Source organism: Papio anubis, chromosome 16 (genome assembly GCF_008728515.1).
Source record: "Papio anubis isolate 15944 chromosome 16, Panubis1.0, whole genome shotgun sequence".
NCBI lineage: Eukaryota > Metazoa > Chordata > Mammalia > Primates > Cercopithecidae > Papio > Papio anubis.
Window position 1 is genome coordinate 81073222 of NC_044991.1, and position 15167 is coordinate 81088388.

General features: G+C 44.4%; 1 long non-coding RNA gene across 1 annotated transcript; it reads left to right on the top strand.

The window, feature by feature from the left end:
• The first annotated feature begins 328 nt into the window (after positions 1-328).
• Positions 329-11961, top strand: LOC103887939. The gene is made up of 3 exons (XR_652213.4): positions 329-720; positions 2947-3092; positions 11169-11961. It is a non-coding gene; the product is annotated as an uncharacterized LOC103887939 (long non-coding RNA).
• The last annotated feature ends 3206 nt before the right edge of the window (positions 11962-15167 follow it).

Sequence of the window (15167 nt, forward strand, 5' to 3'; positions counted from 1 at the left end):
GAGCCACCACCATTTTGTTGCCTGGCAGAGGTGTGAGATGCAAGGCTGTTTACAAAGCCCCCAGCAAGAGCAATCCCAACCTCAGGAGGTTTGCTTCTCCCCGGGCCAGCCCTCTCGCTTTCCATGCCCGTCTTGGCTGCATGCGTTGTACCTAACACATTTAACCCGCGTTTCTTAAGAGTTCTGCAAAATGGTGTCTGCTGGTGTTTGCAAGGGAGGCTCCCGCTGGGCGTCCCGAGCTGGGTGGGAGCTGAGTGTGCGGTTCCCTAACGAGCTGGCGGCCGGCCTGAGCGGCTCTGAGCTCCGATTCTGACGGCTTGTCCTTCAGGTGACCTGTATTATCTGGCACCTCAATTTGCTGGTCATAAAGAAAAAGTATCACTGGAAGAAAGAAAGAAAAAAAAAATCCTAAGTGATTGTGTACATGTTCTTTATTGAGAATATTAAACTCAGATGCCCTCTGCTGGGCAAGACGGGAAGGGGAGGCTGGGAGTAGGGAGGGCGGCCGGGAGGGCTCAGGAGAAGCCGGGACAGTCTCCTTCCTGTGTGATCTGTGGGCATGATTCAGGGCAAAGGGCGCCCATCGGAGCTGCTTTAGGCAAAGGGAAATACAAAACAAAACTGAAACCGCTGACAAGGAAATCATTTAGTTGGGGAGAAATGACAACTTCTTCACTTGGATTTTTTTTTTCCTGTTCCTAAAATTGTTGCTTTTGATAGGTGAGAAGGAATGGGGGGGGGGGGGGGGGGGCGGGGGGGGGAAAGGAGGGAGATTGCTGGACACTGCTAACTTATTCATCAAGACAAAGGGTTTTGGGTTTCAGGGAAGTCCTAGCAAAGAGCATGGCTCAGTGGGGTAGAGAGGGTAGCCGAATTACCAGGACATTTTTGAGAGTGAAACAGGGTGCTATTGATGATGATGCCGAGACAGCAGGTATAGTCCAGGAGTGTCCCAGGCAAATCCCACTACCTAGTCCAGCACTGCTCAGAGAGAGCTTTCTAGGATGATATGAATGTTTTGCATCTATCCTGTCCTATCCATTTTATTTATTTATTTTCGAGACAGAGTCTTTCTCTATCACCCAGGCTGGAGTGCAGTGGCACGATCTCGGCTCACTGCAACCTCCAACTCCTAAATTCAAGCGATTCTCCTACCTCAGCCTCCCGAGTAGCTGGGATTACAGGCACCCGCCACCATGGCTGGCTAATTTTTGTATTTTTAGTAGAGACAGTGTTTCGCCATGTTGGCCAGGAAGGTCTCCAACTCCTGACTTCAGGTGATCCACCTGCCTCGGCCTCCCTGGGATTACAGGCGTGAGCCACCGCGCCCAGCCTGTCCTGTCCTATATGGTAACCACCACCCACATGTGGCTACTGGGCTCTTGAAATGCAGCTACGCAACTGTGAGGGAACGAATTTTTAACTTCATTTAATTTTTGTTATTCTGAATTAACATTTAAATAGTCACATGTGTCTAGTGGCTATCAGACAGTAGAGCTCTGGTCTTGTTATTCACAGGAACACACCACGACCCCCACTGACAGCAGCCAAGACCCCAGGAATAGGCTCGTTGGGAGAGGCCCTCCAGACAATTTATTGAATGAATAAAAACTCAGTAATCAAAAGCCACTGGGCTTAGTCTCTACAGAGATAGAAATTCACAACACTTCTTGGAGACTTCTAGAAGCTTCGAGAAACACAACTTCTCCCAGGGAAAGTCAAGAGAGCAGTGTCATTTCTTATAAAATGTCCAAGGCCAATCTCAGGTCCTGGTGTCAGCCCTTGCGTGTGGCACTGGCACCAGCAGCCGGAAAGGTTACTTGCGACTTGTTTTCAGTGCTTTCTTGGGAGCGTCCTGAAAGCTGGCAGTGTTTCTGCCCGGTCAGAAGAGGCCTCATTCATTTGGGGTTGTACCAGCAACTTAAAAAGTTTTTTTTTTCTTCCCTCTCCCAGTGTTAATAGATTTGGAAAGAGGCATTTTTGTTTCTAATTACAAATTCCTGGGTGATGTCATTAAGCCTCCAAACACCCGGTGAGGGCGGCACTGAATAGAGAAAGACAATATGCTAACAAGTTATCTGAGGGTGTCAGAAAGAAATGATGAAAAACAGTACAGTTGGGGGAAATGTTTTCCAGCCTGCTTTCTGGTTTTAGCGACTGCATGGGAAGAGATAAGACACACATGGCTTTTATAAGGAGCCATTGGGATCTCTAGGGGACATGAGGCAGGAGAAAAGAATTGGGCTGAAAGCATCCAATCATCACATATTCACTGAGAAAGAGATTACAATATAGCAAAGGAAGCTCTTCAAGGGCTCCTACAGGGACCTTTGGGGCAAAGATTCAGTGGGCTTTGGGACAGCTTGACTTCAACTAGATGGTATTTGAATAATCTGCTAGAGAGAAAACAGATATAGCACACATTGTCACATTTAGCGTTGAAACTCTCGGTTTGACTATGAGTAATGTTCAGCCATGCCCGGGGGTCAGGCCTACACTCACTCAGAAACAAGTGGGGAATTGAAGCAATTATTCAGATAATCCATAGACATAGCTACTGGCCAGTGCTGCATCCCTGACTTAGCCCAGAAACAGTAATGCTATTATAAGCTGTTGGTGATTTGTGGAGCAATCTTGAATTTATTAAGTAAAGGAGATTATAGAAAAATCCAGAATGCCAATGGGATGCATTCAGGTTGAGTCAGGCAGAGTAAGGTGGGAAATGGAGGGCCTCCCACCCGCACAAGGAACATCTTGCTTTAGGCCAAAATGGAAATAAAACTTTAGGTTGAAATTTTGCAGATGGTGCGTTTCTCCACATCACTGTTTTTACATGTGTAGTTGATAAATTTCATGCTGGATTGTATGTGGATCAAAAGGCAGAAAATGGTAAAATGGCACATTAAGAATTTTGAGATAATATGAATAAAATATTATTATTTACAGCTGTTTCTTAATTAGGACCTTCCCATGATTCTGAGTGGGCTAGCCAGCGGGAAAAATATGTTCATTTTCTTCAGTTGTTCAAAACTACTTTGAACAGAATATAGTTTACCTGCCTATAATGGAAAACCCAGATACCAGCCGCTTAGGTAAGATTTGTTTCTCATTTACTGCATAATCTAGAGGTAGATAGCTAGAGGTAGAGGTATAATCCAGAGGTAACTACCTAGAGCTAGGTTGCTGCCTACCTCTACTCTACCCCGTCTCTACTAAAAATACAAAAATTAGCCAGGCATGTGCCTGTAATCCCAGCTACTCGGGAGGCTGAGGTGGGAGAATCGCTTGAACTCAGGAGGCGCAGGTTGCAGTGAGCCAAGATCGCGCCATTGCACTCCAGCCTGGGCGTCAGAGCGAGACTCTGTCTCAAAAAAAAAAAAAGAAAAAAGAAATAAAGAAGGGAGACTCAGTTAGGCTCAATTAGGGGTAAGCATCAAATAGACTTTACCATTTCAAAGAATCTTTAAAACACGGAAAGTAGTAGTTGATGTGGTGTGGATTTATTTTTATTTTATTTTATTTTATTTTTTGAGACGGAGTCTCGCTCTGTCGCCCAGGCTGGAGTGCAGTGGCCGGATCTCAGCTCACTGCAAGCTCCGCCTCCCGGGTTTACGCCATTCTCCTGCCTCAGCCTCCCGAGTAGCTGGGACTACAGGCGTCCGCCACCTCGCCCGGCTAGTTTTTTGTATTTTTAGTAGAGACGGGGTTTCACCATGTTAGCCAGGATGGTCTCAATCTCCTGACCTTGTGATCCGCCCGTCTCGGCCTCCCAAAGTGCTGGGATTACAGGCTTGGATGTGGTGTGGATTTCAAGGCCAGATTTTTTGACTCTTCTCTGATCGTCACATCGTCTTCCAGGGAGACGGACCGAAGGAATCACTGAAGCCTGCACTCCTGCAGGCTACCCCACCTCCACCTTTAAGGAACTTTTGGGGAAGCCCCAATCAATGATTCTGATATCTCATTGGCCAGAGGTCTGTTAAATGGCCCGCCTAGTTGCAAAGGAAGCTGGGAAATGTAGTCTTCATCGTCCACACCTACCAAGTTGAAATCATGTTATTAATACTAAGAAGGAGACTCAGTCGGGAGCGGTGACTCACTCCTGTAATACCAGCACTTTGGGAGGCTGAGGCAGGCGGATCACCTGAGGTCAGGAGTTCAAGATCAGCCTGGCCAACATGGTGAAACCCCATCTCTACTGTAACTACAAAAATTAGCTGGGCATGTGCCTGTAATCCCAGCTACTCGGGAGGCTGTGGGAGGGGAAGAATCGCTTGAACCCGGGAGGCAGAGGTTGCAGTGAGCTGAGATCACGCCACTGCACTCCAGTCCGGGCAACAGAGCGAGACTCTGTCTCAAAAAAAAAAAAAAAAAAAAAAAAAAAGGAGAGACCCAATTAGGGGTAAGCATCATAAATCTAAAGTAAAGTAGACTTTAACATTTCAAAGAATCTTGAAAACACGGAAATTTGTATCTAGTTTTACAAAAATCATCCTAACTCAGTAGTTTATAGGAGCAACTTTTATTTGTAACTAATTACCATAGAGCAAAATAATCATTATGTATAATAATTATATATATCGAGGAGACAGTTAAGGGGTGTGTGTGTGTGTGTGTGTGCGCGCGCTCTAAGAATGTGAACCTCATTCTTACTGGGTGAACTTCACTACACTTCTCCTGGGGGTTTTAAATAAATTAGGTGTGTCTTTGTCCGTCAGCAACTCAGTCTCCCTCTATTAGCATCTGTGCTGAGTAGTACACTCCTGAGAACTAAATGAAGAGCTTCAGTAGTAGTTTCGTAAACCTGAAATGCAGTGTCTAGAGCAAGTTCAACTTCATTAGCGATTTGAAGAGAGATTTATTGAGCCAAAGGGAAGACTCTGAACGGAGTTTGTCTGCCTTGATTTAAGTAACGAAAACAACCATGGCATTTGAGTGGTGGTTAGGTTCAGGTCTGAAACACTTTCTTTGTGAGTCAACTGTTATTAGTGGTGGAAGAAAGGATGGGGATGAAGGGAAGGGCCGGGAGTAGAGACTGTGGCAGGGCATAGGGGCTGATCACACAGGGTCTTGTGGGCACATTACCAGATTGAATTTCGGCCTGTGGTTCGGTGGTTGGAAGCTCCTTCAGGGCCAGGCAGTAACATCTGTGCATGAGGCTGGCCAGGTACAGAAATAGAGAAAGTAGAAAAACTGCAGAACTGTAAATCACGTGACTCCCCAAAGCAATGGTCACTACCTGGCTGTAGAAGACTGATTCCATGGGACACTAAAGACCCCCTGCTAAAAGCCAGTTAGATTTTTTTTTTTTTTTTTTTTGATACAGAGTCTCGATCTTGTCACTCAGGCTGGTGTGCAGTGGCAAGATCTCAGCTCACTGCAACCTCCGTCACCCAGGTTCAAGCTACTGTCCTGCCTCAGCCTCCTGAGTAGCTGGGATTACAGGTGTCCGCCACCATGCCCGGCTAATTTTTGTATTTTTAGTAGAGACGGGGTTTCACCATATTGGCCAGGCTGGTCTTGAACTCCTGACCTCAGGTGATCCGCCTGCCTCGGCCTCCCAAAGTGCTGGGATTATAGGTGTGAGCCGTTGCGGCTAGGGCAAATTAGATTTACCAGGAAAAGCCCAATAGCTAAATACCTATATGAAATCTGACTTCATAATGCTGGATCAAATTTTATAATGTTGGGTCAAGTGCTAAACAAAGGTGGCCACAGTTAGCAACTGTTTGATGGGCAACATGGCACTAGCAAGGCTCTCTGAGCAGGGAAGACATGGATGCTCTCCCTTTCTCCTCCTCTCTCTGCCTCCACCTCTTCCTTCTCCCCTCCCTGCCTTTTCTGACATGAGGTTCTCTCCAGCAGCCATGGCAAGAATGCTTTTGAATGGAGCAGAGGGTAGCACAAGGCAGGTAGGGTAGGCATCACCTAATGGCAGGAAAGCCAGTTAGGATGTTCTGGTCACAGTCAGGATTTGATTTGTTGGGAGTTGGAATTAAGGAAGTGACAGGAAGGACAGAAGGGTGGGCTGAATTCTGGAATGATGTCTCAGGTGGAATCATGGGACTGGTGTCTGATTGGATAAGGCACAGGTGGGTGTCAGGAAAGGGAGGATTTGAGGAGGGCAGTGATTGTGTTTGAGGTCGAAGTCACAGTCTGGGATCTTGGCAGCTGAACCTGCTCCACAGGGGTGTTTTGTTGAACGCAAGGAAATAAAATTTCTTTTGAATTGATTTTCAATTCTTAAGAAAATGCGAGCACTTATATTTAAAGTCTGATTTCCACCTCCTTTTGGAGAAAAAGAAATCTGAGAGTATTCGGCATAGATTCCAATAAAGCAACAACAGCTGGAGCTGGGGGGTGGGGTGGGGGCTTGGGTATTGGGGGAGGTACATGGATTCCTCAGTATTTCTTTGCCCCGCCTGCCTTCCGTAAGTATTTGAGTCTGTGACCTGTGAGGGAGCTGGTTGTGCCAGTCATAGGAATATACGAGATCATTCAGCACAACAAGGAGAATTCCAGGCAACAATCACATTTCAGGATGGACAGAAAAGGGGAAGATTGCAAAGGGGATTTAGAAGTTTGGGCTTCGAGAGAGGGAAAGCAACAGGAAGGCAAAGTGGAATAAAAGTTAGAAGTGGGGAACCTGCTGTACGAGGCTACTGAAGAGCCGAGTAGCATGGGGTTGAAATGGGTTGTTCATGTGAATGTGCTGTGTTGTGATGGTGGTGGGGAGGTTGTTGGAGCCCATTAATGTGAAAAGGAAAAGTGTGCACTGGATCAGCCTGCAGGTGCAATTCTCTGTATCTGCCCTAGAGAAATGAGATTCTCACGGGTGCACAGGGAGAAGGGTGCCCTTTGTTGTATTATTGTTTGTTTCAGTGAAGAACTAGAAACAACCTAAATGTCCATCAGGAGTTCAAGACCACCCTGGCCAAGAGACCAGCCTGGCCAACATGGGAAAACCCCATCTCTACTAAAAATACAAAAATTAGCTGGGCATGGTGGCAGGCACCTGTAATCCCAGCTATTCAGGAGGCTGAGGCAGAAGAATTGCTTGAACCCCAGAGGCAGAGGTTGCAGTGAGCTAAGATCGTGCTATTGCACTCCAGTCTGGGCAACAGAGCATGAGTCCATCTCAAAAAAAAAAAAAAAAAAAAAAAAAATTAAAAAATAAAAAAGTAAAAAAAGTGAATTTAATATTTACTTTTAAGTTGTTAATTATCATTTTAACTAAGAAAGTGCTGTCGTGTATCACTTGTGCAATTAGAAATTAAAGCATAGCACAATGAATTTAGTGTTTTGCAAGGGCTGTTTCAGCAGTTATGGGAGTGGAAAATAGATTACAACATTCTGAGAAGTAAATGGGAGGTAAAGAGGCAGAAATTGAAATTAAGGGGAAGAGAAACAGGGTGGGGGAAGAGAGTCAAGGGAAACTTCTGTGTTGGTTTGCTTTTAACTGGAGTGACCCAAAAACTTACTAAAAGGGCATGTTGGCTTCTCCTCAGAGGGCGTTGCTGCTACGGTACAGCAATGGAATTTGTTTCTGAGCTGAGATCACTCTTGTAATTTACATCCCAACTCTTCTGATACAGAAAAGCCTAGAAGGAAGTTGGTGTGAAATAAAAATAGTTTGAATGGTGGAATCAAACTATAATCTCTGTATAAAGGCTAAACATCTGTATGGGGAAATGTTGCTTGAAATAGGATACAAAGGAATGTCCACCAATAGAGAAATTATTAAATGTTATAATAATCTATAGAGTAGACTATTAGGTAGTTGTTAAAAATCATGTTTTCCAAGTTTTAGAAAAATTTTAGAACATGGGAAAATGCTGATAATACAATGTTTAATTTTAAAAGTGCATACTACAAAACTTTTTATGCAGTTGAGTGCTTACAAAATAGTATTTACGCATAAAGGAAAAAAAGAAGGAAAAGTAGTTAAAATGTTAACAGTGGTTCTTTCTGGGTGATGGGGAAATTGGTGATTTTATTTTTCATGCATTTCTGTTGACACAACAATTTTCCATCAAAAACATGATTGCTTTTATAATTCCCCAAAGGAACTGTTTTTAAAACTGTAGTTTGAAAATCATTTAGGAGGGAAGACAGCCAAGGAAGGGTTCCTGTTTGGCAAGCAATCGGGCAGGCAGGCCCTAAGCAGCCTGGGCTTGGATTTTGGAGTCTTTTTTCTCCCACCTTTTCCCCAAATACCAAATGTCAGGCCTCCATACAGTTAAAAGGACCTAGAACCATCAACTTCCCCAAGACTGGGTAACAAAAGTCAACTCTTTCCCGCTCCTAACTCAAGGGGGTGTTGTGTGTTCTTAACTTTGTAAGAGAAACACAGAACTCTAGGGAGCTGTAGACACAAGCTAACAACAAAGATGTGGCCCCTGTCTCCTCATGCTGACCTGAACATTCAGAGAGAAGGACTCTGCCTGCCTCCCTCATACTGACCCCCGCTGCTTTCCCCAACATGGCAGGAGGCAATGCAGCCTTGTGATTCAGTCTGCAAACTGGGAATCACGCACTCCCATTTGGAATCTTTGCTTTTTTGCTTAACAGCTCTGTGGCTTCTGGCAAATTCTATAACCTCCTTACACCTCAGTTTTCTCATGTGTAGAAAGGAGATGAAGAACCCCACCTCACTGTGTTCCTCTGAAGATTAAATGGAATATATCCAGGGTAGAACATGTAACAGTTACTGAATCAATGATTTCATTCTCAGGTTCTCTAATTTTGTTTTCTTTTCATCCTGCCTTATGGCCATAATTCAGGTGATAAAATAAGAAAGGACATGGCTGGCTGTGGTGGCTCTTGCCTGTGATCCCAGAACTTTAGGAGGCCAAGATGGGAAGACTCCTTGAGGCCAGGAGTTCAAGACCAGCCTGAACAACATGGCTCAAAACAGTCTCTACAAGAAAATTAAAAGATTGCTGGGCATGGTGGCATATGCCTGTAGTCTCAACTACTTAGGAGGCTGAGGCAGAAGGATCTCTTGAGCTCAGGAGTTTGAGGTTGCAGTGAGCTGTGACTGCGCCACTGCACACCAGCCTGGGTGGCAGATCAAGGCCTTGTCTCTTAAAATAAATAAATAAATACATACATAAATAATAAAAAAAGGATAAAGAAAAGAGAGTTTAAGGAGAAAGATTCTCTCTCTCTCTCTTTTTTTTTTTTTTTTGAGATGGAGTCTCTCTCTGTTGCCCAGGCTGGAGTGCAGTGGCACGATCTTGGCCCACCTCAACCACTGCCTCCTGGGTTCAAGCAATTCTGCCTCAGCCTCCTGAGTAACTGGGATTACAGGTGCCTGCCACCATGCCTGGCTAAGTTTTGTATTTTTAGTAGAAACAGGGTTTTGCCATGTTGGCCAGGCTGGTCTTGAACTTCTGATCTCAGGTGATCCACTTGCCTTGGCCTCCCAAAGTGGTGGGATTACAATCGTGAGCCACCGTGCCCGACTCACTGTGGCTTTCTAAAGCCAGACTTAGAGTTAACCAGATCTGCTGAGATCTTTCCTTACTTACACCTACTAAAGTTGAATTTATTGTTCTTTTGTTAATGCATACATCAAAATACTCATATCTTTTATTAATCTCAGATAAAAGATCACTAGAGTATTGCAGGAATTGTTTCTAATACAACTTTTTTGGATGAGGGGAAAGCAGCTTTTCAAAATGAAAGTGAGGTCACTATTTCATTCATGCGACTGTCATCTTGTGAAATTCATTTTATTACAACCTGATCTTATAAAAAGAATCTCATTTTGGCTTAACTTTTTTAGGCTCCCTTACAGATAACTTAAAAGTTTAGCTGAGAGTATTTATTTCCAAATTCCACAGTTGTCTTAAGAAATTTTAGAAAAAAGGCAAAACACTGTGTACTAAACGGTTCAATGTGGTGTTATCTAAAATAATGTGGTTTGTAGTGATTCCATGTATAATAGTACAGCAAAAGAAAAATGACTTATTCAAGGCTTGTTACATTGACACCATGAGATATCTTGTAGCCATACAATTGTAATCGTGTTGTTTATGAGGAAAAAGAAACCAAAGCAAAATATATCTGATATAATTTTAGGTACACAAAGCATAAAACAAAATAGTTTGCACTGAACTGGGGAGTCAGCCAGTGAGCATTTTATTGAGTGCCTACTATATGCCAGCTACTTTCGTAAGTACGAAATGATCTATGTAAAAAATATTTGCAGGGACTGTGAAAAATTAAGATTGTGCCAGGGGAATGGGATTATGATGGTTGCTTTTCCATTCTCTCCTCTAACATTTAAAAATACGTTGTGGTTTCATAATACAGAAAAATACACGTCTGAAACAGCATCATAATAACAATTGCAGATGCTGATTCTGTGCTAGCTTGATGCCAGGCACTGCTCTGAGCTGTGTGTGTCTGTGTCTGATTTCCTTCTATGATGATGGTATTATCACCATAGAACAACACCATTATTATCATAATAGCACCACCCCTATTTTATAGTGAAGAAGTGGAGACAAGATGTTCTAGCTCAGTGTCTTAGCCTGAACAAGCTCTCGCACTTAGCTCAGTGGGAGAGTTGAGTTGTAGATTCCACGTTCTTAACCAAGACTTCAAGCATATCCCACAAGGGTCTGCAACTCAATTATGCACGTGGCAGCTCCCATAGTATTTTCTCGACATCTGGCCTTTGGAGTGGCTCCCTTCCATTACACTGGGGTGTTCTGTGCTTTTCTTAATTTATCACTCCCCTAAATATTTACTCACAGGCAATACTCGATCAGGCACTGAATAAATCAATCAATTCCCCTCTCATAAAAGAGGCCAGGAGGCCAGGCTGGTGGCTCACACCTGTAATCCCAGCACTTTGGGAGGCCGAGGCGGGCGGATCATGAGGTCAGGAGATCGAGACCATCTTGGCTAACACTGTGAAACCCCGTCTCTACTAAAAATACAAAAAATTAGCCGGGAGTCGTGGCAGGCACCTGTAGTCCCAGCTCTCAGGAGGCTGAGGCAGGAGAACGGTGTGACCCGGGAGGCGGAGCTTGCAGTGAGCCGAGATCGCGCCACTGCACTCCAGCCTGGGTGACAGAGTGAGAGTCTGTCTCAAAAAAAAAAAAAAAAAAAAAAAAAAGGCCAGGGATAATGTTGTTCACTTTCTTTTCTTTCAGAAGTGTCTGTCAGTTTCCTGAAATGTTCACAGAATTTTTCCTGCATGCCCACCACTCCAAGTTTCAACAGACAAGGCTAACTCAGTTCACTAGACAAGCAAGCACTTAAACTGAGAAGGCAGTGATAAACACAGGAAGTTATTTCACCCTGGGAATATTCCGGAAACCAACTTTGAATAATTGCTTCATGTTCAGTTGGACACAAGTTCACTCCCAGGTTGACTCACGTATGTAAATGCTCCTGACTACCGTCTGACTGCATCGTACACACACCCCTACCTTTCCAAAATGCTAACTACGCAGCATAAATCAGCCACTCCTGATTCAGAGCCCTGAGTCCTTCGTCATCAACCTGGGCTCCTGCCTTTGTCTCCTACCCTCATCCAGTCCAACAGCAAACCCCACCCTCTCCATCTTCCAAATAGATCCAGAATCTGGTCACTCTTCACCATCCTGCAGCAGCACCTCGGTCAAATTCCAGTCATCGCTGAGCTGCGTGACAGCAACAGCCTCCAAACTCCTCTCCCCGTTTCCTCCATTGGAAGGCTTGGAGGTGATCTGACTTAAATTTTAAAAGACTCATTCTGGCCGCTGTGTGGAGGGCACACCGGAAGCTCACCTCTTTCTCTGGACCAATTTCTATCTGCTTTTTTCCTTCACATCTAAAATAGGTGCTCCCCAAGGATTTGGCTCCTGATCATATATATATGTATATTTGTAATGGAGTCTCACTCTGTCACCTAGGCTGGAGTGCAGCGATCTCGGTTCACTGTAACCTGTGCCTCCCGGGTTCAAGTGATTCTCCTGCCTCAGCCGTCTGAGTAGCTGGGGCTACAGGCGTGCACCACCATGCCCGGCTAATTTTTGTATTTTTAGTAGAGATGGGGTTTTGCCATGTTGGCCAGGCTGGTTTTGAATGCCGGACCTCAGGTAATCCACCTGCCTCGGCCTCCCAAAGTGCTGGGATTACAGGCGTGAGCCACTGTGCCTGGCCACTGATCCAATATTTTATAAAGCCTGTGAAGAAGATGACTAATTTGTGGAATCACAGGTTTTAATAAGTTCAGGGGTACTGGACTCAGCAACTTGCAACTGGTTATTTACTGCAGGGATTCTCAGAGCCTTTAATATCCGCACGTGTCCTGGGGTTCCTCAAGAGAAAGACAACAGCGGGTGTTTTCAAACCATGCTGTTGTCTCAGATTCCTCCAGGGCTTGCTCCCTTTGTCCTTCAGGTTCATGCTCCACGTCACCTCCTCAGAGAAGCTGTCGCTGGCTATCCATCACATCCTGTCCCCTTTCCCTGATTTAGTATTTTGGGATATGTAGCATATATCAACATTAATAAAACTATATCTCTTTTTTCCTATTCATTACTATTATTTTTGCTTATGTAACCTCTTGAATTACTTTTGCTCATTGGTTTCTGCTACTTAGAGTCAGTAACCCAGAATCTATTAATATAACCTTCAGGAGTGTGCACGACGAAGTTATATTCTGTCCTGCTTAGCCTTCAGTGGTCACACGTTTTTTGTTTTCTGTTAGACAAAACAAAACACCCAAATACGTGTGACCACTGAAGGTCAAACGTGTGACCTTGCTCTGTCACCCAGGCTGGAATGTAGTGGTGCCATCTCAGTTCCCTGCAACCTCTGCCTCCCAGTCTCAAGCAATCCTACCATCTCAGCCTCCTGAGTAGCTGGGACTAAAGGCACACACCACCATGCCCAGCTAATTTTTTTTGTATTTTTTTTTTTTTTTTGTAGACAGAGTTTTTGGTCTTGTTGCATAGGCTGGAGTGCAATGGTGGGATCTCAGCTCACTGCAACCTCCGCCTCCTGGGTTCAAGCAATTCTCCTGCCTCAGCCTCCCAAGTAACTGGGATTACCAACCAAGCCTGGCTAATTTTGTATTTTTAATAGAGACGGGGTTTCTCCATGTTGGCCAGGCTGGTCTTGAACTCCCAACCTCAGGTGATCTGCCCACCTCGGCCTCCCAAAGTATTAGGATTACAGGCGTAAGCCACCATGCAGGGCCTTTTTTTGTATCTGTAGTAGAGATGGGGTTTTGCCATGTTGCCCAGGCTGGTTTCAAACTCCTGAGCTCAAGCAGTCTGCCCACTTTGGTCTCCCAAAGTATAGGATTACAGGCGTGAGCCACCGTGCCTGGCCTTTGTTTTTCCTGTTTATTATCTGACTTTCCCTACTAGACTGTAAGCTCCAGGAGAGCAAGAACGTTGTCTGTCTTGCTCTCTGTGCATCTTCGGTTTCTAGAACAGCACCTAACATGTAGTAGGTTCACTCATTAAATCCTTGTTGAATGGACACAGGTGCGTTAATTTTCTATCATTACGTGGCAAATCACCGCAGAGTTAGCCACTTAAAACAATACCCATTTACTATCTCACAGTTTGAGACTCTGGGTATAAGTTAGCTGGGTCCTTTGCTTTGAGTCTCACTAGGCTGAAATCAACATATTGGTCAGAGTTGTAATCTCATTTGAGGCCTGAGTCCTCTTCTGAGCTCACCAGTTTTTGACAGAATTCAGTTCCTGGCAGTTGCAGGACTGAGGAACTCAGCTCCTAGAGCTCCTAGTTGGCTGCTATGTTGTTCTCTCCACAGTATGGCGGTTTGCATTGTGTCCCATACAAGGCCATGGGACAACATCTGCTGCTGCTTCCCTAGTTCCTTTTAAGGGATCACCTGATTAAACCAGGCCTACCCAGGATAATCTTCCTCTTGATTAAATCAAAGTCAACTGACTGGGGAGCTTAGATACAACATTCTTTTACCTTTGTCATCTAACTTAATCATAGTAGTGATAGCTCATCAATTCAAAGGTCCAGCCAATGTTCCAGGTTAGGGGATTATGGATACCATGTACACCAGGTCAAGGAGGGGACAATCTTGGGGACCACTTTAGAATTCTGCCTATCAGATTGTGAAGCTTTAGATCCCTTAGAATACCTTATAGGATTGGTGGTCCTCTGGGAAATGCTTTGAGAAATGTGCTTTCTCTTCCTCAATTCATCAACCTCATTTCTTAAACTAGAGAGCATATCTGCAGAGAGCTCTGGGGGCTGAGCAGGTAAGAAGAGTTCTGTGGGGATTGTGTAAAAGTGAGACTAAGCCCCAGCAAAGGGGGAGGGTCATTTGGTGTCCTAGATTTTGTCCATGATCCTTCAACTGCCAATGTTTCAAGAGAACATGGAAATCTGAATTTGCATATGCATTTTTCTGGTATTTAAATCTTGGAAACAAATTCAAGTTTTAGCAGAATGCGTTGCCTCTTCCCCGAAGAAACATGATTGTAGGCTGTACTGGGGAGGCTGCCTTTGAAAATTGTGCTGAAATGATCACTGTCTTTTGAAGGCTACGGCATCCATATCTTTGACTTGAAACTCTTCTCTGAGGGGTCATTTACATTTCTACTTGCTTGCATGGTGGAAATGTTTCTTGTGCTCAGAACAGAAAGTCCACTAACAGTTTCATCATATTTTTACTCCCTCCTCATAGTCACATGTCCTTGCTGGTGGGGTTAAGGGTTTTCACATACACCTGTTCAACCAACCTCAGACAGACCTCAGTGATGTTTATGACTTGTTCTGTCTCTGTGACTTTCCTAACATCCAACTATCATAGGGTGAAAAAATCTCTCTTAGAAAAGCTGCTTGAAGCCCTCTCTCTTGGGCAGGAGGGCAGGAGGATTTATTTACAGAGAAAGTTTGCTTTTTCCTTGGAAAATCATGCTAATAGAACTTGAATTACAGAATTTAAAGCCTGTCAGGGAGAAAGTGACAAATTAACCTCCTGGAGGAGAAATGGAAAAATATGTCTTATGAATGATCAGATTCTGTCCCTTCCCTGCCGAAAATGTTCTAGCATCTTCCTATCATGTTCAGGCTACAATCCAGGTCTTACCATCCTGGTTACAAGGCCTTTCTGGTTTCTGACAGCCTGTCCAATATTATCCAAGAGCATACAAGCTCTTTTCAATGTGT